Raw genomic sequence first — 25,721 nt, 5'->3', positions numbered from 1 at the left:
GTGTTAGCTGAGTACCTAGGCTAACTTTGTTGGACTTAAGAACACGTTGGACTCAGGAATATGCTCTTAGAACAAAAATAGGGGAGTTACTGTGGAGTTTTGAGCAAAGTTCCAGATTGCCACCCATACAACTGTGGTGCTGGAGAAGACTTTTGAGAGTCCCTTGGGCTGCAAGGAGATCAAACCAGTCAATCCTAAAGGAAGTCAACCTGTAATATTCATTGGAAGGACTGAGGCTGAAACTGAAGCTCCAGTACTTCAGTCACCTAATGTGAAGAGCTGACTCATTGGAAAAGACTCTGATGTGGGGAAAGATAGAAGGCAGGAGGAGAAGGGGATGACAGAGGATGAGATGGTCGGATGGCATCACCAACTCGATGGACATGAGTTTGAGCAAGCTCCAGGGGATAGTGAGGGACAGGGAAGCCTGGTGTGCTGCAGTCCGTGGGGTCGCAAAGAGTCGGACACGACTTAGCAACTGAACAACGAGAAGACTGTCTTGGTTGGAGCTTTACAGTGAGTGCTGAAGTGGAAGTAAAGCTGACTCGCTATTGTTGCTCAAAAGACCCTTAAAGTGTACAGTAAGCCAGAACATCGTAGGACTTAGCAACTCACCTTTCCTGGATCGATCTAGAACAGGAGGGGGGATTCTAGTAGGAGGACATGCTAGAAAATGGCCTACATAAGTATGGTCCAGCCAAGGAATTGCTGGTCACAGAAAGCAATGGGGCAGAGCGGGCACCTCTTGATCCACCAGCCTCTGGGTGGAAGCAATTCCTCAGCCCCGCCCTGCTGCTTCTGCAGCCCCTGCAGTAGTCTGGCTCTCTGACAGTATTACCTACACCTCCCGCCCTTGCTCCCTCCACAGCGCAGCTGGCAGCGACTTTTGTGAGTCAGAAGGGTTGAGGATCGGGAAGAGGGGTTCCCCAGTGCAGGAGAAGGGTCTCCTCATCCACGGTTTGCTCCAGGAAAGCTGAGTCCTGGATGACTTGCAAATATGGTCTCTCTGCAGAGACATTCTGGGAAAGGAAAGAAATCAGTTGGGTTTCAGTATATTTCCTTGGTTGTAAGAGACAGATGGATAACATAAATGAGACAAAATCAATTCCATCAAGTAATATAATGATGTTTCCCTTTCTATTAATAATAGACATTTCCTTTTTGGAAGCTAAAAGTTCAGTGAACCTCTTCAAGCCTAGTTTATCATGGATACAAGGAAGACAGTCCTCTCTCTTGCTGTCTGGATCACTGTGGCCAGCCCCTCTGGCTCCTCTCCTTCTGGGAGTAGAGTTAGGTCCGTCAGTCCTCCTGGAGATAGCGTCATGGATGCCCATCACATCACGTCCAAGCATCCTTACCCGGTCTCCAAGGATAGATCATCTCTTCCACCTACCTCTCAGCCTCTGCCCTCATCATGCTGGCCGTCTTACTGTCCAACAGAAGGGCCCTGACGTCAACTCCTCTGAGTATTTGGGCGTGCGGTTGCTCTTCCTTGGGAACCTTTCCTTCCTGTTGGCATAAAAGCTGAACCCAAGCTACACTTGCTCCACAGAGGCTTTCCTGACCGCTCAGCCTTTATTGACTGCCGCTTGCTTTGAACTTTCCCATCTTTCCACAGACACTGGGGAATTACTCCAACACTGCTGTTTTTTCTCTCTGTTATTTTAGGAAACTTGGTTGTAGCCTGACAATTAGATGGCTATGTCTTTGAGGACAGAGGTTGGAAAGTAGCATATCAAGGCCCCAACATGGACACATAAGAAACGCAGTGAACGTATGCCCGGTTAACTTCTCTGCATCCTTCAGAACTTAGGTTGACTGCCACTACTTAAGGGCAGCTTCCCCCATTAAATCAAAATCCCCTACTCTAGTTTCCCAGAGAACTGGGACCTCATAGAACTCTAGTAGAGAACACGCCTGCATTGTGCTTCTCAAAGACAGACTTCGTTAGAATTTGGGTTTGTTTTTTTTTCTCCTCAGTTCTTAAGCTCTTGTGAGCTGGTGCCCTTGAGCTAAACAGAAGCAGACAGCAGAGGCTCAGAGGGGTCAAGTCCACAAAGTCATTTTAGAGTCATTATTGGCAATGAGCGACATGATATTGTCTCAAAGCTTTTGTGAAGAGGTTATCGAAGATATGCGTTCATTGTGGAAAATAAAGTTTAAAAAATTATAAGGAAGCAGAAATGGTAGCTCCAAGCCTACCACTCAAAGCCTTTTATAAAAATAACATTTTCTTCCAACCTTGGTGTAGTAACTTTATTTTACATAGTGAAACGTTTTGGAGGTGGGGTCTCCACAGAACTCCCCACCAGGACACCAGATCCAGGTGCCCATGTTCAGTTCAGTTCAGTTCAGTCGCTCAGTCATGTCCGACTCTTTGTGACCCCATGGACTGCAGCACGCCAGGCATCCCTGTCCATCACCAACTCCCAGGGCTTGCTCAAACTCATGTCCATTGAGTCAGTGATGCCATCCAACCATCTCATCCCCTGTCATCCCCTTCTCCTCCTGCCTTCAATCTTTCCCAGCATCAGGGTCTTTTCCAGTTGAGTCAGTTCTTTGCATCAAGTGGCCAAAGTATGTCTAACTCACTTATTAACCCATCCAGGCTCGCTTCCTTCCCTTTGCTGCCTCATTTCCACATTCTTCCTGTGTTTCCTGGAATCTTCTCCCAAATAAGCCATTTGCCTCAAATCCTTGTTTCAGGGCCTTCTCTGGGGTACCCAGTCCAAGGAGTAATCCTACTACCCCATTTCTTGGCTATGCATTCAGGCACTGGCCAGGTTAGAGTTTCTCTCTTCTTTTTAACTAAAATGGTAGCTAAAAATTCTAAGCAATCCAACATATATTTTAAGGAACAGGGTTAAAATGCAGAAGTGTGCCAGATTACTGACTCTCTATCATCAGAACTTCTGATAGGAAGGCTCCCAAGAGGGAATAAATTACACAGACTATGGTCTCTTTGGAGGTGACTTTGGATTGTTCTTTATTTCTCCTCTCATTTCTTTTTTAATCTGCTTTCTCTACAATAGAAACCATCCTAAACTGAACTGTTTTTGCTGCCAATCCCTAATTAGGTTTCCAGATACTCCCACAAACCTGGGTGTGATGCTAGGCTTGCTGCAAAGCAAGCTCATATGCATTTCATTTTATTAAAAGCTAGCACTCATTCTGAAAGCCTGATGCATGCTGACCACTCTCTATGAGGTTCTGCAGGAGATTCTGCAGGGGCTAGGGAGACACTATCCTTGTAGAGAAGATAAGACACATACACAGCGGGACCCATGCAGGGCCAAGGGTGACCTGCCAGCTGAGGGGCACACCAAGCTGAAATAAGCAGGAAACAGCGAGAGGAATTCAGAGAAAGTGGTGAGTCATTCTGGCTGGGGTTTGAGAAAGCTTCAGGGAACAGGCTAAGAATGATGGATGATTGGATTTTAGTGGATCACCTGGGTCAGGACAGAAAGAGAAGTGCTTAAAGCTTCCCCATCTCGGTTTCCAGGGGCTGCTATTTGATGTTAAATGCTAAGACTGATGTTTCTCTCTCCCTCTCCATAATAGTGACAAAACCTTCAGAGTTTCCTTCTACTTCAGCTCCTCCAATACTAACGAGGAAACTACATCATCTTTCTGATGTAAACGGAATGGGTCAGATCCAAGTCCAACCGTAGCACAGGCATATCATCTGGGAATGCATTTCACATGTAACAGAGGTGTAAACAATACAGGCACTGATTGTGTCTCTCGTTAGCAGACCAGAGATAGGCACTGGTTGTTGCTGGCTTAGCTACTGAGCAGTCTCATCAAGAACCCAGGCTCTTCCTTCTTCCTCCCCTCCCTTCCTCAAGCTGTCGGTTTTTCAAACCTCATGCTGCTCACCTCCCGCTTGCCAGTTGGTTGCTATGGATCCAGGCTTCAAGACCACCTCTGAGGCAGGAGGAAGCAGGGAGGACAGCACCAGAAGCCTCCCTTCTTCTGCTCAAACAGCAGAAGTTTTCTCAGGAGTCGCCTGCAAATCTCTACTTCTATATCTTTGACTAGAACTGGATCAGAGGCCCAGCTGTAAAACATTCTGGGAACTTGGGCATTGCACTTTTTAGACTCTGTAATTACAGATAGCAAGGAAGGAGGGACAAGGAAAGGCTATAACGACGATCCGCATTGTCACTCTTCCAGCTTTGCTGACCGGCCAGAGTGGCTGTGTTCTGCGTGTGTTTCATCCTTCTGGAACCAGAGGAATGGTGTGGCAGAGTCCTGAGCAAAAGAAGCAAGCAGAAAATGTGCTGTCCTTTGGTGTAGGCTCGAAACTTGTCCACTGCCATTTTGGTCCACATTTCACTGGCCAGAGCAAGCCATGCGGGACCACAGAAAGACTTCGTGGTGGAAGGAACTGCAAATTTACTTGGGAAAATGTTGGAATGGAGAGGTGAGGGGAACTGGGAAAATTCACATCCCCCAGCCTGTTGATCTAATACGTTATCTGTGTGAGTGGGGGGTGTGAGGTGGGGGGGGGCAGGATATGAATGTGTGTCCCTGCAAGTGGTAAATGTTTTTGTAACAGGCCAGAGGCTGATGCAAGTGCCCAGTCAGTGAAGTGGCCCCAAGGTGGTAATTTTAGAGCAGATGTGGGGGAAGGGATGGATACAGAGGACTAGCCCTGTTGGGAAGGCAGAGGATGTTGTACCTTGAATCACCTTTCGTGGATGGCTCTTTTTCATTGAACATGTCCAACCAAAAAGGATTCTGAGGTTCAGCTTCTCACCAGATATCAACCAGGCATTATCAGGACCAGGCAATTGGCAGCCTCATTCTCCCTCCGTGTCTGGGGGTTTTCATCTTCTGAGTAGGATTGAGTCCTGCTTTCCCCAGCACAGGCAACTGTAGCTGTTACCTTAGTTTCTCAAGGAATCTTTTCCCAGATACACCTCATTTACTATAATTGCTGTAACTTGATTAAACCAAATATTGGGACAAAAAGAAAAGAAGAGAAGGAGACAATTCCTCACGACGGTCATGATACCCAGATGGTTCCTTGGTGCCGCTCTTAACTAGAGTGTCTTTGACAGGAGGGTTGCCCTGGTTTTAATTTAATTAAATTCTGACACATCCTCTTTTTATTTTTATTTATTTATTTATTTATTTTTCATTTATTTTTATTAGTTGGAGGCTAATTACTTTACAATATTGTAGTGGTTTTTGCCATACATTGACATGAATCAGCCATGGATTTACATGTGTTCCCCATCCCAATCCCCCCTCCCACCTCCCTCTCTACCCGATCCCTCTGGGTCTTCCCAGTGCACCAGCCCTGAGCACTTGTTTCATGCATTCAACCTGGGCTGGTGATCTGTTTTACCCTTGAAAGTATACTTGTTTCAATGCTATTCTCTCAGAACATCCCACCCTCGCCGTCTCCCACAGAGTCTCAAAGTCTGTTCTATACATCTGTGTCTCTTTTTCTGTTTTGCATATAGGGTTATCGTTAACTTCTTTTTAAATTCCATATATATGCGTTAGTATACTGTATTGGTCTTTATCTTTCTGGCTTACTTCACTCTGTATGATGGGCTCCAGTTTCATCCATCTCATTAGAACTGCTTCAAATGAGTTCTTTTTAATGGCTGAGTAATATTCCATTGCTGACATGTCCTCTTAAGATAGCAATCACAATACAGGCAAACTGTATTTAAGGACATAGGAATGCCTTTGAAAAAAGTACACACATCCTTGACTTTGACAATGAGATTCATTCAATTAACTCAGTAAACATTTTCAGTGGTTTTTCCTCTCTGGAGCCTACTTTGACAGAAAGAGGCATATATGAACTCACTTGAGAAGTCAATGAATCTTCTTTTCTAAGAAAAATAGATAATATCACACTTTTGCAGGTTTATTTAGTGGACTTTTTTAAAAGAACTTATCTGCCAGACTCTATTCATAAATTGTCTTATATCTCACATATATTAGATTATTTAATTTTTATTATGAATGTACAAGGAAGGTCCTATAATATTTTTCCCATAATACTATGAAGCACAATGAGGTTAAACAACTTCCTCAAGATTAAGTAGCTTGGAAAAAGTGTGGATTCCCAGAAGACAAATACAAAAAGGAGATGAAACACTTGGCAGGTGACATAGTATTTCTCATGAAGCTGCGTAAACTCCGAATGTGTGTTAGTCACTCAGCCATGTCTCACTCTTTGTGACCCCATGGACTGTAGCCTGCCAGGCTCCTCTATCCATGGAGTTCTCCAAGCAAGAATATTGGAGTGGGTAGCCATTCCCTTCTCCACGGGATCGTCCCGACCCAGGGATCGAACCCCAGTCTCCTGCATTGCAGGCAGATTCTTTACTGTCTGAGCCACCAATCATTTTGGGGGGAACCAAGTGGCTCAGATGGGAAACAATCAAGTGACCCAAGGAGAGGACAATGATCAGCAGCCCTAGAATCCTGCTGGGTGTTTTAGGGGAGAAGCACGCCCTCTCTGATAGGGACGTGAAGAACAGGATGTGGACTGGCCACCGTCTTGCCACTGCTGGAGAAACTCTGAGACTGAAAGCAACACAGCGGGTACTGATACCAAGAGATTGAGATGAATCATTCCAGATGATATTATTTGAGCCCCTGGATTCAGCCATGCCCAAGTTTCTCATTACAGAACCTGCAGATGTCTCAGTTCCTCAAGTCCATCGAGAACCTTCATTGTCAAAGCCAGTTTGAATCAAGTTTCTGTCATTGGTGACGAAGAGCCCTATCTGAAAGTGGACAAGTTCATTTCCCAAGCCTGTTGTTCTGCTCCGGGGACCTCCATTCTATCTAGCAGACCTTGAAGATTTAGGTTGATTTTCCTTCCTTGCTGCATCTACAAACATCCTCTCATGTGAAGCTTCCCTCCTTCTACCTTTGCTTCCTTACTGACACTAAGAACAAGAACATGGCTTCTTTTCATTTACAGGCTTCAAATGAATCATTATGAGGAAAAAAATAGGCCCCATCAAAAAGTAGCATGATGAAGTTAAAAAGGTGAAAAAATAAAAACTCAGGTTTTTATAGTCCTGGTCTCATGGAATTCTTCACTGTTTAATGTGGTAGCCATGAGCAGCATGCATCTGTCAAGCACAGCAACCGTGGCCATGAGTGAAAAACTGAATTTTTAATTGTATTTAATTTTAATTAAATCTTAAAAACTGATACTTGATTCAGTTACTGAAAAACATTTTTTAAAAATGTGTGCTCAGAACATGAATACATGAATTTTTCTTGGCAACTGTATGTTTTATAAAATCTAAACACAAATCAAATATTTCCGATAAAAATTTAATATCTGAATTGAGACATGCTGAAAGCATAAAATACATGCAGGTTTAAAAGATTAGATTAGATTAGAAGGAAAGGAAGATTAGTTTATTAATTAAATTTTAAATTTAATTTTAAATAAAATTAATTAAGTTTTATATTGATTGCAGGTTGACATTATATTGTTGATGTACTGAATTTAAAACACTCTTAAAATTACTTTCACCAGTTTCATGTTTTTGTTTTTTTTCAAGACCCACTCTTCTAGCTACTTTCAAATATGCAATAGAGCATTATTGACTATAGTCACCATGCTGTACATTATATCCCCATGAGTTATTTTATAACTAGAAATTCGTACCTAAAAAGTACAAATTTGTACCTAAAAAAATGAATGACCCTTTTCACTCATTTCACCCACCACTTATTCTTTTAATATGGCTCATATTATATTTCTATTGGATGGTGCTGGTGTATAGTTTCTCTTTAAATTGTGACTTGAAGACCCTACTTGTATTCTGTATAATGGAGTTTACCAAACATGTGAACCTGAGAGTATTCAGGATTTGAGATTTTACTCTGGAAAAACATTGGAGAAACATATCAACAACCCCTCTTGTGTTAATCTTCCTTATAAAAGTCTGCAACAATCTAATTAAGCAGTTTTGATTATTTTTCATGCTATTAGATCAGTGAATAGTCCTTCTGTTTGTTCTGTTGGTCTAAGTGATACTCTTCTGATTGAAGGGTAAAAAGCTTGAATTTCTGAAAATGCTACTCTAAAAAGGAAAAGGAACTTCCCTGGTTATCCAGTGGTTAAGGCTCTGAGTTTCCACTGTTGGCATGGGTTCAGTCCTGGTTGGGGAACTAAGATCCCACAGACCATGGACACAACCAAAAATAAATAAATAGAACAAAAGGGAAATATTCTATTTAATGCAAAATAGGAGTTATTGTAGATTGTTTCCAGAAATCTATTCATATTGCATATCTTTGTTGCAGATGTGCAGATGACACTACCCTTATGGCAGAAAGCAAAGAAGAACTGGAGAACCTCTTGATGAAAGTGAAATAGGAGAGTGAAAAAGTTGGCTTAAAACTCAACTTTCAGAAAACTGAGATAATGGCATCCAGTTTCATCACTTCATGGCAAATAGATGGGGAAACAATGGAAACAGTGATAGACTCTATTTTTTTGGGCTCCAAAATCACTGCAGATGTTGAATGCAGCCATGAAATTAAAAGATGCTCTCTCCTTGGAAGAAAAGTTATGACAAATCTAGACAGCATATTAAAAAGCAGAGACATTACTTTACCGATAAAGGTCCATCTAGTCAACGCTATGGTTTTTCACATAGTATGGATGTGAGAGTTGGACCATGAAGAAAGCTGAGCGCTGAAGAATTGATGCTTTTGAACTGTGGTGTTGGAGAAGACTCTTGAGAGTTCCTTGGGCTGCAAGGAGATCCAACCAGTCCATCCTAAAGGAAATCAGACCTGGCTATTCATGACCTGGCTATTCATTGGAAGGACTGATGCTGAAGCTGAAAATCCAATACTTTGGCCACCTGATGCGAAGAGCTGACTCATCTGTAAAGACCCTGAAGGTGGGAGGAAGGGGGAACGGCAGAGGATGAGATGGTTGGATGGCATCACCAACTTGATGGCCATGAGTTTGGGTAAGCTCCGGGAGCTGGTGATGGACAGGGAGGCCTGGTGTGCTGCAATTCAGACACGACTGAGCGACTGAACTGAACTGATTTTTGTCGCTGTCTTGTCAATCTTTTGTTATATCTGATATTTTTATTGAAATACTGGCAGCCTTGCAAAGCCTCCATTTTGCTTTGTTTCTACTGCTTTCCCACTTGCTGAAGATGGAGCTCCAATACTTTGGGCACCTGATGTGAAGAGCTCACTCATTGGAATAGACCCTGCTGCTGGGATAAATTGAGGGTAGGATGAGAAGGGAGTGACAGAGGATGAGATGTTTGGATGGCATCACCAACTCAGTGGATGTGAGTTTGAGGAAACTCTGGGAGATAGTGAAGGACAGGGAAGTCTGGTGCACTGCAGACTATGGGGTCGCAAACCATCAGACACAACAGACACTGAACAACAACAACTCCCACTTTCCAGAGATCATGATTCTAGAGTCCTTCCCACTCAGAAGCTGGGAGATACAGTTGGAGCAGAAGGGTAAATAAGGGCTGGATCCCCAAGGGGTGTGCCAACTGAGGGGCCCTGGTCCCGTTGGGTCCCCTTTCCAGGCCAGGGACTTCTTTAGAACTTCCTTGTAAGCTTTCAAAGGTCCTTTGGCACAATCAGATGATGAAACAGAAGTATATGTGACCCTCATTCTGGAAAGTTGAAAACTGCAGGGTTTTTAAAGGACTTCATTGTAAATCCAGAATGTACCCTGCAAGGCATTTATCTGCTTGCTTTCAGCTCCATTCTCCACTCTTCCTTGTCTCTTTTGCATTGAAAGGGGTTTATCCTGCAAGTTACATTTCTCAGATTTCTCAGCCAATTGACTTCTGGCTAGATTTGGCCCATGGGAAGTGTGCCCAGGAGACAGGAGAGCAAAGGGTAGACAGGGAGAAGCAAGGGGGTTATTATCCTCTTTCTTTCTTAAGATGCATCATCTTTGGCAGTAACTTTGTGTCTTATTTTCCAGCTTTTGTCAAATAACCTTTTATTCATGACACTTTATGAAATAATTTAAAAGTGTGCACAAAATAATACTAAAAATTGTTTATACATTTATACATATTTTTTTGTAAGTTAATTAATTTATTTTAATTGGAGGCTAATTACTTTACAATATTGTAGTGGTTTTTGCCATACATTGACATGAATCAGCCTTGGGTGTACATGTGTTCCCCATCCTGAACCCCCCTCCCACCTCCCTCCCCACCCCATCCCTCAGGGTCATCCCAGTGCACCAGCCCTGAGCACCCTGTCTCATGCATCGAACCTGGACTGGCGATTCGTTTCACATATGATAATATACATGTTTCAATGCTATTCTCTCAGATCATCCCACCCTTGCCTTCTCCAACAGAGTCCAAAAGTCTGTTCTTTATATCTGTGTCTCTTTTGTTGTCTCACATATAGGGTCATTGTTACCATCTTTCTAAATTCCATATATATGTGTTAATATTGTATTGGCGTTTTTCTTTCTGACTTACTTCACTCTGTATAATAGGCTCCAGTTTCATCCACCTCATTAGAACTGACTCAAATACATTCTTTTCAATGTCTGAGTAATATTCTATTGTGTATATGTACCACAGCTTCCTTATCCATTCATCTGCTGATGGACATCTAGGTTGCTTCCATGTCCTGGCTATTGTAAACAGTGCTGCAATGAATATTGGGGTGCATGTGTCTCTTTCAGTTCTGCTTTCCTCAGTGTGGATGCCCAGGAGTGGGATTGCTGGGTCATAGGGCAGTTCTATTTCCATTTTTATAAGGAATCTCCACAGTGTTCTCCATAGTGGCTGTACTAGTTTGCATTCCCACCAACAGTGTAAGAGGATTCCCTTTTCTTTATACATATACGATATTTAAAAAATTTGTTTTATTGAAGTATAGTTGATTTACAATGCTTTGTGCATTTCTGGTGTACATAAAAGTGATTCAGCTGAGTAAATACACACACACACACACACACACACATATATTCTTTTTCATATTCTTTTTTTTTTAATTTCTACACTGTTGTGTTGGTTTCCGCCATACAACAACACAAATCAGTCACAATTATACATACATCACTTCCTCTCTAGCCTCACTCTTCTCCCCATCCCATCCCTCCAATCTACAGATTCAATGCAATCCCTATCAAACTATCAATTATATCTTTCATAGAACCACATATACTTTTTTTTTAATGAGTGATATATGTTAAGGAACTTCCCTGATGGTCCAGTGGTTAAGACTTCACCTTCCATTGCAGGGGATGAGGATTCAATCCCTAGTAAGGGAGCTAAAATCCCACATTTCTTGTGGCCAAAAATCAAAACATAACACAGAAGCAATATTGTAACAAATTCAATAAGGACTTTAAAAATTAAAAATTATAAAAAATATATATGTTAAAATGATTAGGATTGGTAGAGTGGGTCAAGGAATGATATAGGGGCTGGTTAGTTGTCTAGAAACTGGGGCTTGCAACCAATTATTAGAAAGTGCTAATGTGCACTGATCTATGATGAATAATCCTTGTTTCCTGAATAGATTAACTTAAGGAAAGAGCTAATGAAATTCAGAACCTCCCAAAGAGATCATAAATAGACACTTGATTAAGCAAACAAGTTAAAGCAAGAACTTGGTAGATAATCATGAAAGTGGTCCTTGTCTTTTCACATTTCATTGAGCAATTGCATTCCTCCAGCAAACAAAGGACTAACCCATTAAACATTCAAGAACTTGATGGTTACGCAATCAGACATCAGAAATATTCAAGCTGCGCTTCTAGTTGATCTGGGTTAACTGCTTTTCCCCATCATCCTTGAAGCTTTTATGTGGCTTTTGTCTGCTTCATTTCTGGTAAGCTATTTTAACAGGTAGAAATTGTTGCAAACTTTAAGATGCAAGAAAGGGGATATTTTTCTGATTTTATAGCTCAAGTCAAATGTCTTGGGTAGCAAAAAAAAAAAGTCAAGGGTAGCAAAAAGTTTGAGTAGTTATTATTTTTCCTTGATTCCTCTGTCATATATTAGTGGAAATCAAGAAAACTAGGAGTCGGGCTTCTGGGCTGCCAAGATATGCATTGCCCAACCCAGATTGGGCCAGTAAATTGTAAGCATCTGTGTTGTCTTCCTACTGTACATTATTACAGTACTTGCCTCCTCTAGACCTAGCTGCATACTTTGAACTTCACAGCTGCCCCTAATGATGCAGTGCTGTTTGTTTTAAGTCAGGGGTCTCAACCTCCAGGATCTAATGCCTGATGATCTGAGGTGGAGCTGATGTAATAATAATAGAAATAAAGTACATAATAAAGGTAACGCACTTGAATCATCCCCAAACTATCACCCCAGCCTTGTCCATGGAAAAATTGTCTTCCAAAAATCTGGTCCCTGGCGCCAAAAAGGTTGGGGACTACTGTTTTAAGCTGATTCCCAGGCAGCCTCTCCTTTTTGTAATTTCCACTTTTGAGGTGCACACGGAAGTTGAAAGTTCTATCCTTCCAGGCTTGAGAAATCCCATCTTGCCCCTCACCTGGCCTCAGGCCTGTGACGGGGAAAGTGAAATCACCTTTTCATTCATTCCACGAGTACTTATTGAATGTCATTTTAGTTCAGGTCCTATCTCTTGTAGCAGGCTCTGAGATAATTCAAGTGTGAGTCGTTTATGTGGGAGGCAGTCCCAGGTAACACTAGTAGGGAGGTGTGGAGGTGACAGATGAAGGGTAGGCAACCTTATGGAGTAAGTTACCATTGTGGACGATCAGAGCTCAAGCCCAACGGGGAACTCTGGGAGACTGTAGACTACTCAGTGTCGACTTATGGAGGCAGTGGGAGCTGGATTATATATCCACCTACCTCTAAGCATGATTGGTTGAGGGTTTTCAGCGGTTAAGTACCCAGATTGTCCAGTCTACTGTGCCCGAGACCAGGGTCGCATTCTGCTGTTTGGAAGAATGACCTCTGGTGAGAGATGCAGGTGCTGGCGTTTGAAGTAGAGACAGCTCCTGCTGCAGTGGCACCACCCGAGGGGAGGTAATACAAAGGTTGTTTGTTCCAGCCATGAGGAAGGCGCTGAAGTAAGTGCTATAGAAGAGCTTAGTTACTTCAATCCGTACGTGAAGCAGGAGCAGCTATGTTTTGCTGGCTGTGCATTCAGAATGATGCCTAGTGCTGTAAGGAGGTCAGCAGAAGTAGGAAGCATGATGTAGGAGGCAGAAGTAAGAGGCATGACGTCCCACTCATCTGAGGGACTTACTAACTAGAAAGGATGACCTTGGTCCTGCCATGCAACACAGGCAAATGGACAAAACACGATGGTGTATTAGTATTAGGGGAGGACTGGAATTCTTGGGAAAGGTTTCATGGAGAAGGTAGGAAATAAAGGAAGAATAGCATTTGTAGAAACAAAGCCAAAGCCTCTATTATCTGAGGACCAATGAGACAGACAGCGTGGAGGCAAAGCTAGCTTAACAAGTTGTCATGTGGTGAACAAGCCCATGGAATTGGAGTTGATGGAATATGTTCAAGTGGAGTGTGGGTGTGTGTGTGTGGGGGGGGGGGGTGGTTCTCCATGCTTGATTTGGGTAGGGCAAGGCCAACACTGAGATGTTTGAAGGCAAAAAAATCTTGGCTAGTTATTGTCCTAAAGATTGCCTGTTGCCTTGAACATACAATCTGTTTTGAAAAAGCCCACCCGTGTCCACAGTACTGTTGAAGAAGAGGCTATGTTGGAGCAGGTGACCCTGCTTCTGAGGCCACATCTGATTGTCATGGAGCAGACATGTACCCTAGGTGGCCTACAGAGTCCAGTGTTTTGAATTTTCTCCCCTGGCACTTGGACCTAGGCCACTGAGACTGAATAAGTTTGTTTTCTGTAAAGCCAGGGTGAGAGTTCTGTTCTCTTCGTAAGTTGCAGACAGGTACAAACATACCACATTAAACCACAGCATCCTGTAGTGATTATTTAGGAAAAGCTTCAGGGAGACCCTAAAGGAATGGGACAAACCTGTTCAGGAAGAGAAGAAAGCCAAACCAGTGATGGTGAATTCAGACCCATAGGTGAGGACTATGGGGGGCGCTGCAGTGGAAGTCCCTCCTTGGAGCCCCTTCTTCCCTCCAGGCAAGGGAGCAGGGCTTCCTCTCTTTCCTTACTGACCTGCGCTGTTCTGGGCAGAGGGAGATAGATTAGGTGTGGTCATCACTCTCCACTTATTAACAGTCTAGATGGGGGAGAAAAGCTTGCAAACACATATGGAGTGTGTGTGTGTGAGAGTTGCTCAGTCTTGTTTACGCTCCGTGACACCATGGACTGTAGCTTGCCAGGCTCCTCTGTCCATGCAATTCTCCAGGCCAGAATACTAGAGTGGGTAGCCTTTCCCTTCTCCAGGGGAATCTTCCTCACCCAGGGACTGAACCCAGGTCTCCTACATTACAGGCAGATTCTTTACCATCTGAGGGAAGTTTCCACCAGGGAAACTCACAAACACATATAGGCAGCTGGAAAAATAGCTGCTGCTGGTGGAGAATAAGAAAATCTGCACCCAAAGGAAGTTCTCTCCAAACAGTGCAGCTCCCCCCTCAAACATACTAGAATCACTCAACAACATAAGCATGGCTGATTTCCTCCCAGGTACTACTGCTTAAAATCTCTTCCAAAAAACAGAACTTTCTGAAAAATGATTGTTGGGAGTGGTAAGAACCTAGCAGGAACCCAGTTTATATTCCACAGCCTTGACCCAAGAAAGAGAAGAGTAAATATTAAATGGAACGTTGGTGAGACTGTTGTGTGTTCTTTTTTTCCTCCTGAAGTTATGTTTGCTCTTTCAAGGACTAGCAACTCAAAGTATGTTCCATCCCCTGGCCAGGGTGCCAAGAAAGCAGTGGGCATTTGCTTACATTAATAGGCCTTTTTCCCACTATGATCTCTAGTGCAGGGATTGTGAAAGCGCAGAGCAGTAGCCAAAAGGCTTCTGTGAGTCTTAAAGGACCAAACTGAAAAAACAAAGAACTTGTACCACATGATATCATTTCATATTGTATGCATACAACTAGTGCTACATACTACATACTAGTACACACGCTACATACTAGGACATGACTATGTGAGGAATTCACTGTTACTAGAATTTAGTATTCATACATTTTATTTTTTTAGTTAATTATTTTTTAAAAGGTTTTATTTTATTATTTCTCTTAAAAATATATTTTATTGAAGTATAGTTGACTTACAATATTTCAGGTGCACAGCAAGATGATTCAGTTATACGTATATACATATATTATGTTTGAAATTATTTTCCATTATAGGTTATTGTAAGAATTGACTATAGTTCCCTGTACTATACAGTAAAACATTGGTGCTTGTTGCATATCTATTTTTTTTTAAATTAGAAATCCAGCATTCTGTTCATACTAAGTCAAACAAGTGGAATCAAAATGGCATGAATTTTTTAGTTAGGAAAAAATTCATATGTTTTCTAAAATATATATTATACATATTACTTATATATAGGTATACAAAAGTTTCTACTGTGCTTGATAAATACTGGAGAAAGAATATCGAAGAAAAAAAGAAGAAGAGATAGAGCAATTGAAAAATATAAACTAAATGAAATGGGAGCACTGAATGTGAAATAGAAAAAGTGCAACAAACTTGATAAAAGTAAAAGATCAACATATAGCCCAGTTGCTTTTACACATGACTGCTCGTTAGAAACATATCTGAAGCTCTGGAGGAAAAAAAGAAATACCTCGGCATTTGTATTTTTCAAAAAATCTCAAGATAATTCTCATATGCATTTGGATTTTTTTTCCATTTATTTTTATTAGTTGGAGACTAATTACTTTACAATATTGTAGTGGTTTTTGCCATACATTGACATGAATCAGCCATGGATTTACATGTATTCCCCATCCCGACCCCCCGCCCCCACCTCCCTCTCCACCCCATCCCTCTGGGTCTTCCCAGTGTACCAGGCCCGAGCACTTGTCTCATGCATCCAACCTAGGCAGGTGATCTGTTTCACCCTTGATAATACACATGTTTCAATGCTGTTCTCTCGAAACATCCCACCCTCGCCTTCTCCCACAGAGTCCAAAAGTCTGTTCTATACATCTGTGTCTCTTTTTCTGTTTTGCATATAGGGTTATCGTTACCATCTTTCTAAATTCCACATATATGCGTTAGTATACTGTATATTACTCAGCCATTAAAAAGAATTCATTTGAATCAGTTCTAATGAGATGGATGAAACTGGAGCCCATTATACAGAGTGAAGTAAGCCAGAAAGATAAAGACCAATACAGCATTTGGATTTTAAAGAATGATTATAGATTTTTCTAGTAAATGATAGTTTTGGTGATAAAGAGTTCAATTATTTTTCTGTTGACCAATCATGATACAATGGTATTAAGTTAGTAAAATTACATAATCACAGTAGGTGAAAGATGTTTGTCAGTTTGCACAATCAATAGTCAGACACAAAATAAAAGATAATTACAATTGCAGGCCATAATGGAAATATGATTAACTTAACAGTACAAAATAATTATGTACAATTTGGGGAAGTCAAGCAGAGTAATGTCATAAGTAGAAGTGCATAAATGCACATGTTTTCATACACCCAGCCAGTCTATGTCTTTTGGTTGGTGCATTCAATCCATTTACATTTAAGGTAATTATTGATATGTATATTTTTCTTAATTATTTTGTGTTTACTTTCTGTAGGTCTTTTCCTTCTCTTGTGTTTCTTGCCTAGAGAAGTTTCTTTAGCATTTGTTGTAAAGCTGATTTGGTGGTGCCAAATTCTCTTAACTGTTGCTTGTCTGGAAAGCTTTTGACTTCTCCATCAAATCTGAAGGAGAGTCTTGCTGGGTAGAGTATTCTTGATTGTAGGTTCTTCCCTTTCATCACTTTAAATATATAGTGTCATTCCCTGCTGGCTTGTAGAGTTTCTGTGGCAAAATCAGCTGATAGGCTGCTGGGAGTTCCCTTGTATGTTGTCTTTTTTCCTTGTTGCTTTTAATATTTTATCTAGGTCTTTAATTTTTGTCAGTTTGATTACTGTGTGTCTGGGTGTGTTCATGCTTGGGTTTATCCTGCCTGGGACTCTCTGTGCTTCCTGGACTTGGTTGACTATTTCCTTTTCCCATGTTGCTGCTAAGTTGCTCTAGCCGTGTGCGACTCTGTGCGACCCCATAGACGGCAGCCCACCAGGCTCCGCCGTCCCTGGGATTCTCCAGGCAAGAACACTGGAGTGGGCTGATATTTCCTTTTCCAATGCATGGAAGTGAAAAGTGAAAGTGAAGTTGCTCAGTCATGTCCGACTCTTCACGACTCCATGGACTGCAGCCCACCAGGATCCTCTGCCAATGGTATTTTCTAGGCAAGAGTACTGGAGTGGGTTGCCATTGCCTTCTCCGTTTCCCATGTTAGGGAAGTTTTTAGCTATTTTCTCTTCAAATATTTTTTCAGGTCCTTTCTCCATTTCTTCTCCTTCTGGGACCCCTATAAAGCAAATTTTGGTGCCTTTAATGTTGTCCCAGGTCTCTTAGGCTGTCTTCATTCTTCATTGTTTTCATTCTTTCTGGTTTCTGTTCTGCAGCAGTGACTTCCACCATTCTGTCTTCCAGGTAATTTATCCATTCTTCTGCCTCAGTTAGTCTGCTATTAATTTCTTCTAGTGTATTATTCATCCCTGTTTATTTGTTCTTCAGTTCTTCCAGGTCTTTGGTAAACATTTCTTTCATCCCCTCCACTGTTTTCCCAAGATCCTGGATCATCTTCACTATCATTATTCTGAATTCTTTTTCTGGAAGGTTGCCTATGACCACTTCATTTAGTTATTTTGGGGGGGTTTTATCTTGTCCCTTCACCCGGGACATAACTTTATGATTTTTCATCATGATTAACTTTCTGTAATATGGTTTTTGTTTTACCCACCATGAGACTTTGCTTCTTTTTGCGTCTTCTGTCTTCCTTCTGATAGATGAGGTTAAGAGGCTTGTGTAAGCTTCCTGATGGGAGGGACTGGCATGGGAAAAACTAGGTCTTGCTCTGGTGGGCAGGGTCTGGCTCAGTAAAGTAAATCTGCTGATGGGTAGGGTTGCACTCTCTCCCTGGTATTTGTTTGGCCTGAGGCAACTCAGCCCTGGGGTCTACGGGCTTGATGGTAAGGTTAATGGTAAACCTCAAGAGGGTTTATGACAAGGGGGACTTTCCCAGCCAGTACTGCCAGTGACCCCGTCCCTGTGATGAGCCCCTGCCAACCCATGCCTCCACAGGAGACCCTCCACCACTAGCAAGTAGTTTTGCTTCAGTTGCCTGTGGGGACATTGCTCCTTTCCTCTGGGTCTCGGTTGGTGCTAGATTTTGTTTGTGCCCTTGATGGCTGGAGTTTCTGTTTCCCTCAGTCCTATGGAAGTCCTATAATCAAATCCCACTGGCCTTCAAGGCCAGATTCCCTGGGGATTCCCAATCCTTTATCAGATCTCCAGGCTGGGAAGCCTTACATGGGGTTAAGAACCTTCACAACAGTGAGAGAACTTCTTTGGTATTATTATTCTCCAATTTTTGGGTTACCCACCTGGTGGGTATGGGATTTGATTTTATTGTGATTGTGTTACTCCTCCCATCTCACTGTGGCTTCTTCTTTGTCTTTGGACATGGGGTATCTTTTTTTTGATAGGTTCCAGCATCCGTCTGTCGTTGGTTATTAAACAGCTAGTTGCAATTTTGGTGTTCTTGCAGGAGGAGATGAGAGCACGTCCTTCTACTTCGCCATCTTGAACTGGAACTTCATATTCATACATTTTAAATAGCATAACACTAGAGTTTATTAAGAACAGTTAATTCTGGATTCTGATGGATATAAGGTTCCTCCCTGGAAAACGTGCACAGACAGGGAGTATGAATTCTCCCAAGGCTTGGGAAAAACAATGATTAGTGCATTCCTGGAGTGGCCTCTACAGTTTTTAACTGTGGCTATTCTTAATTCCTAATCATCAGTCATTGTTAGTCTCAATTCATCTTCATCTATTTTCTTTCATATTTGGTGCATTTCCTTTTTTTTATTGAAGTATAATCAATTTACAATGATTTAAATTTAAAATGAAGTACAATCAATTTACAATGTTGCATTTGTTTATGTATATAGCAACATGATGAATATATACATAGAAATATAAATGCAGACACATATACATATATTCTTTTTTAGATTCTTTTCCTTATAGATTATTACAAAATATTGAGTATAGTTCTCTGTACTTGTTGGTTGTCTATTTTATATATAGTGGTATGTATCTGTTAATCACAAACTCCTAATTTATCCCTCTCCCCCCACCCCCCCTCCACTTTCTTATGTGGAAAATGCTGATTTAGGATGAGTCTCCCTAGAAGTAGACTCTGAGATAAGTGCAAGTAGTTTATTTGGAGGATGATCCCAGAGACCACTGGAAGGCAAGTGGGGAAGGACATAAGAAAGGAAAGAAAACAATCATAGACTGTGGAAATGAGCAGAATTCCTGACATGGGAGCTGGGGCTCAGGACTCTGGGCACTCTGGAGAGACTTTGCATAACACACCTCAGTGTCACTCCACCTGAGTGGTGAGGTTTGGGGTCTGTATCTGACATTTTCCACTGGATGACTGTTGAAGACTGCTTCTGGGGGCATTGATTCACAGATACCTGTAGCCTGCACACTAGATCATGCCCCTGCAGCCAGGAAAAGCCCTCAGGGAGAGTGGCAGGAGGTTTATAAGAGGCTATCGGTGGGGAGAAGAGTTGGAAGATAAGGCTAGGCAGGTGCTCTGACAGTGTCTACTGGAGATGCAAATGTTTATGAACAGTATTGGGGGCCCATCATTATCTAATCATTTGATTTTGGGATGCACATGTATTGCATTCCAATGAACTATATAAGCCCCAGTTGTTAAGTCATCAGGGAAAACCTTATGCAAAGATGCAATCTTTTTATTTTTTTAAGATGCAGTCTTTTTTTTTTTTCTTCATTTATTTTTATTAGTTGGAGGCTAATTACTTTACAGTATTGTAGTGGTTTTTGTCATACATTGACATGAATTAGCCATGGATTTACATGTATTCCCCATCCCAATCCCCCCTCCCACCTCCCTCTCTACCCGATCCCTCTGGGTCTTCCCAGTGCACCAGGTCCGAGCACTTGTCTCATGCATCCAACCTGGGCTGGTGATCTGTTTCACAATTGATAATATACATGTTTTGATGCTGTTCTCTTGAAACATCCCACCCTCGCCTTCTCCCACAGAGTCCAAAAGTCTGTTCTGTACATCTGTGTCTCTTTTTCTGTTTTGCATATAGGGTTATCATTACCATCTTTCTAAATTCCATATATATGTGTTAATATACTGTAATGGTCTTTATCTTTCTGGCTTACTTCACTCTGTATAATGGGCTCCAGTTTCATCCATCTCATTAGAACTGATTCAAATGAATTCTTTTTAATGGCTGAGTAATATTCCATGGTGTATATGTACCACAGCTTCCTTATCCATTCGCCTGCTGATGGGCATCTAGGTTGCTTCCATGTCCTGGCTATTATAAACAGTGCTGGAATGAACATTGGGGTGCATGTGATTCTTTCAGATCTGGCTTCCTCGGTGTGTATGCCCAGAAGTGGGATTGCTGGGTCATATGGCAGTTCTATTTCCAGCTTTTTAAGGCATCTCCACACTGTTCTCCATAGTGGCTGTACTAGTTTGCATTCCCATCAACAGTGTAAGAGGGTTCCCTTTTCTCCATACCCTCTCCAGCATTTATTGCTTGTAGACTTTTGGATAGCAGCCATCCTGACTGGCGTGTAATGGTACCTCATTGTGGTTTTGATTTGCATTTCTCTGATAATGAGTGATGTTGAGCATCGTTTCATGTGTTGGTTAGCCATCTGTATGTCTTGTTTGGAGAAATGTCTGTTTAGTTCTTTGGCCCATTTTTTGATTGGGTCATTTATTTTTCTGGAATTGAACTTCAGGAGCTGCTTGTATATTTTTGAGATTAATCCTTTGTCTGTTGCTTCGTTTGCTATTATTTTCTCCCAACCTGAGGGCTGTCTTTTCACCTTGCTTATAGTTTCCTTTGTTGTGCGAAAGCTTTTAAGTTTCATTAGGTCCCATTTGTTTATTTTTGCTTTTATTTCCAATCTTCTGGGAGGTGGGTCATAGAGGATCTTGCTGTGATTTATGTCGGAGAGTGTTTTGCCTATGTTCTCCTCTAGGAGTTTTATAGTTTCTGTTCTTACATTTAGATCTTTAATCCATTTTGAGTTTATTTTTGTGTATGGTGTTAGGAAGTGTTCTAGTTTCATTCTTTTACAAGTGGTTGACCAGTTTTCCCAGCACCACTTGTTGAAGAGGTTGTCTTTTTTCCATTGTATATCCTTGCCTCCTTTGTCAAAGATAAGGTGTCCATAGGTTTGTGGATTTTTCTCTGGGCTTTCTATTCTGTTCCATTGATCTATATTTCTGTCTTTGTGCCAGTACCATACTGTCTTGATGACTGTGGCTTTGTAGTAGAGTCTGAAGTCAGGCAGGTTGATTCCTTCAGTTCCATTCTTCTTTCTCAAGATTACTTTGGCTATTCGAGGTTTTTTGTATTTCCATACAAATTGTGAAATTATTTGTTCTAGTTCTGTGAAAAATACCGTTGGTAGCTTGATAGGGATTGCATTGAATCTATAGATTGCTTTGGGTAGTACAGCCATTTTGACAATATTGATTCTTCCAATCCATGAACACGGTATATTTCTCCATCTGTTTGTGTCCTCTTTGATTTCTTTCATCAGTGTTTTATAGTTTTCTATGTATAGGTCTTTTGTTTCTTTAGGTAGATATACTCCTAAGTATTTTATTCTTTTTGTTGCAATGGTGAATGGTATTGTTTCCTTAATTTCTCTTTCTGTTTTCTCATTGTTAGTGTATAGGAATGCAAGGGATTTCTGTGTGTTAATTTTATATCCTGCAACTTTACTATATTCATTGATTAGCTCTAGTAATTTTCTGGTAGAGTCTTTAGGGTTTTCTATGTAGAGGATCATGTCATCTGCAAACAGCGAGAATTTCACTTCTTCTTTTCCTATCTGGATTCCTTTTACTTCTTTTTCTGCTCTGATTGCTGTGGCCAACACTTCCAAAACTATGTTGAATAGTAGTGGTGAGAGTGGGCACCCTTGTCTTGTTCCTGATTTTAGGGGAAATGCTTTCAATTTTTCACCATTGAGGGTGATGCTTGCTATGGGTTTGTCATATATAGCTTTTATTATGTTGATGTATGTTCCTTCTATTCCTGCTTTCTGGAGAGTTTTAATCATAAATGGATGTTGAATTTTGTTAAAGGCTTTTTCTGCATCTATTGAGATAATCATATGGTTTTTATCTTTCAATTTGTTAATGTGGTGTATTACATTGATTGATTTGCAGATATTAAAGAATCCTTGCATTCCTGGGATAAAGCCCACTTGGTCATGGTGTATGATTTTTTTAATATGTTGTTGAATTCTGTTTGCTAGAATTTTGTTAAGGATTTTTGCATCTATGTTCATCAGTGATATTGGCCTGTAGTTTTCTTTTTTTGTGGCATCTTTGTCTAGTTTTGGAATTAGGGTGATGGTGGCCTCATAGAATGAGTTTGGAAGTTTACCTTCTTCTGCAATTTTCTGGAAGAGTTTGAGTAAGATCAGTGTTAGCTCTTCTCTAAATTTTTGGTAGAATTCAGCTGTGAAGCCATCTGGTCCTGGGCTTTTGTTTGCTGGAAGATTTCAGATTACAGTTTCAATTTCCTTGCTTGTGATGGGTCTGTTAAGATCTTCTATTTCTTCCTGGTTCAGTTTTGGAAAGTTATACTTTTCTAAGCACTTGTCCATTTCTTCTAAGTTGTCCATTTTATTGGCATAGAGCTGCTGGTAGTAGTCTCTTATGATCCTTTGTATTTCAGTGTTGTCTGTTGTGATCTCTCCATTTTCATTTCTAATTTTGTTAATTTGGTTCTTCTCTCTTTGTTTCTTAATGAGTCTTGCTAATGGTTTGTCAATTTTGTTTATTTTTTCAAAAAACCAGCTTTTAGCTTTGTTGATTTTTGCTATGGTCTCTTTAGTTTCTATTGCATTTATTTCTGCCTTAATTTTTAAGATTTCTTTCCTTCTGCTAACCCTGTGGTTCTTCATTTCTTCCTTCTCTAATTGCTTTAGGTGTAGAGTTAGGTTATTTATTTGACTTTTTTCTTGTTTCTTGATGTAAGCCTGTAATGCTATGAACCTTCCCCTTAGCACTGCTTTTACAGTGTCCCATAGGTTTTGGGTTGTTGTGTTTTCATTTTCATTCATTTCTATGCATATTTTGATTTCCTTTTTGATTTCTTCTATGATTTGTTGGTTATTCAGAAGTGTGTTGTTTAGCCTCCATATGTTTGAATTTTTAATAATTTTTTCCCTGTAATTGAGATCTAGTCTTACTGCACTGTGGTCAGAAAAGATGACTGGAATGATTTCAATTTTTTTGAATTTACCAAGACTAGATTTATGGCCCAGGATGTGATCTATTCTGGAGAAGGTTCTGTGTGCACTTGAGAAAAAGGTGAAGTTGATTGTTTTGGGGTGAAACTTCCTATAGATGTCAATTAGGTCTAGCTGGTCCATTGTGTCATTTAAGGTTTGTGTTTCCTTGCTAATTTTCTGTTTAGTTAATCTATCCATAGTTGTGAGTGGGGTATTAAAGTCTCCCACTATTATTGTGTTACTATTAATTTCCTCTTTCATACTCATTAGCGTTTGCCTTACATATTGCGGTGCTCCTATGTTGGGTGCATATATATTTATAACTGTTATATCTTCTTCTTGGATTGATCCTTTGATCATTATGTAGTGTCCTTCTTTGTCTCTTTTCACAGCCTTTATTTGAAAGTCTATTTTATCTGATATGAGTATTGCAACTCCTGCTTTCTTTTGGTCTCAGTTTGTGTGAAATATTTTTTTCCAGCCCTTCACTTTTAGTCTGTATGTGTCCCTTGTTTTGAGGTGGGTCTCTTGTAGACAGCATATATAGGGGTAAGATGCAGTCTTAAAGTTCAAACCAAGAGGGTGGGAAGAAGCCAGGTGAAGAGATGGGAGTGGTCCTGAAGTCTTCTGCATCAGTTTTGCCATGAAAATTCTGCATCTACACAAGACAATTTAAATTCTAGGTTGTTTAAAGAGTGATTCTTAGCAATCACATTCTCATTCAGAATAAAATTGTTTCTAGCCATCCTTCAGGGTAAACTTTCAAATTTTCCATGTGTTGCCCTTTCACCATCATGTTTCTCTCATCTAGTCAATTTCTCTTTATCCACTCACTAGTCAAATGTCCTAATCCCACTTTTTTGCTGCATCTACTATGAGAATGAAAACTATTCTCAGCAATCATGCTATCAACATTGCAGAAAATGTCAACATCACTCTGAAGGGCCCCATGGTCACTATGAAGGGCCCCAGAGGCAACCTGCAGAGACTTAAATCATACTAATGTAGAATTCAGGCCTTCCCTGGTGGCTCAGTGGTAAAGAATCCACCTGCCAGTGCAGGAGATGCAGGTTTGATCTTTGGGTCAGGAAGATCCCTCCTTGGGGAGGAAATGGCAACCCATTCCAGTACTGCTGCCTGGGAAATCCCATGGAACCTGGCAGGCTAAGTCCATGGGGTCACTAAGGGTCAGACACAGCTTAGTGACTAAACAATAACAACAATGTAGGACTCAGTCCATTGGAAAGAAGAAGATGAGGCTCCAGACTGGACAAAGAATGGGGAAATAGAAAGGAGCTAGTAACAATTCGCACTGTCTCTAGTTGTGTACAGACCATGGTCAAGGATGTCACACTGGGCTTCCATTACAACAAGAGGTCCGTGTATGCTCACCTCCACATCAGTGTCATTATTCAGGAGAAGAATTTCTTTGTTGAAATCCAAAGTTGGGGAGTGTGAAAAATACACCTATATGTTTTGGATGAGGCCAGGTGTTACTTCTTCAGTATCTCAATCAGAAAGATGAATTAATTCTTGAAGGAAATGGCATTGAATTTGTATCACATACTTAAAAACAAGAATATCAGAGAATTTTTGGATGTTATCTATGTTTTTGAAAAAGGAACAGTTCAGTAGGCTGATTAATAAGATCTACATTGCCCAGGTAGAGAAGCAACAAGATGTCAATGATTCTTTGGACTTGTGATATTGTAAAGTGATAAAATCTCTTGACTGGGGGAAAATGTCCTAACCCCATTTTCACCGGCTGCTGCTTTGAGAGTTCCCATCTTCAATCCTAGATTTTTTCTACTTTAGTTCCTTAGGAAAGAAGACATCTCTCTGGAGACACAAAAAACTCGAGTCCCCTCTAAAGATGATGAGGATGACAACTGAAATATCTGGAACTGGATTTCTCGAATTTTTTGTTACAAACTTCCCCACTTTGTCTTGCCTCTCAGCTGACAGGTAATTTCATATCTCTTGGACCCTAGTCTTGAGGTTTGACTTAGGATATCAATGTTCTGTAAATAATTTGTGGTATTGAGAAGGACTTAAAGGAGTTTGTGAATTTTTCTTGCTTGTTAAAAAATTAAATTAAAATTAAATTAAACTTTAAAGAAAATTAAATGTGTATTAATTTTTAAAAACACCATCCTTGTAGAAAAGGGGGACAAAAAGAAGCAAATGTAGAAAAATATGGGA

At 40.8% G+C, this 25,721-nt stretch overlaps 1 pseudogene; it reads left to right on the top strand.

Annotated features, from left to right (window-relative positions):
- Positions 1–23,964: 23,964 nt before the first annotated feature.
- LOC122682253 lies at positions 23,965–25,163 on the top strand (annotated as a pseudogene).
- Positions 25,164–25,721: the final 558 nt, after the last annotated feature.

This window comes from Cervus elaphus, chromosome 23 (assembly GCF_910594005.1).
Source record: "Cervus elaphus chromosome 23, mCerEla1.1, whole genome shotgun sequence".
Taxonomy (NCBI): domain Eukaryota; kingdom Metazoa; phylum Chordata; class Mammalia; order Artiodactyla; family Cervidae; genus Cervus; species Cervus elaphus.
Note: the sequence above shows the minus strand (reverse complement) of the source record. Positions and strands in the feature narration are given on the sequence as shown.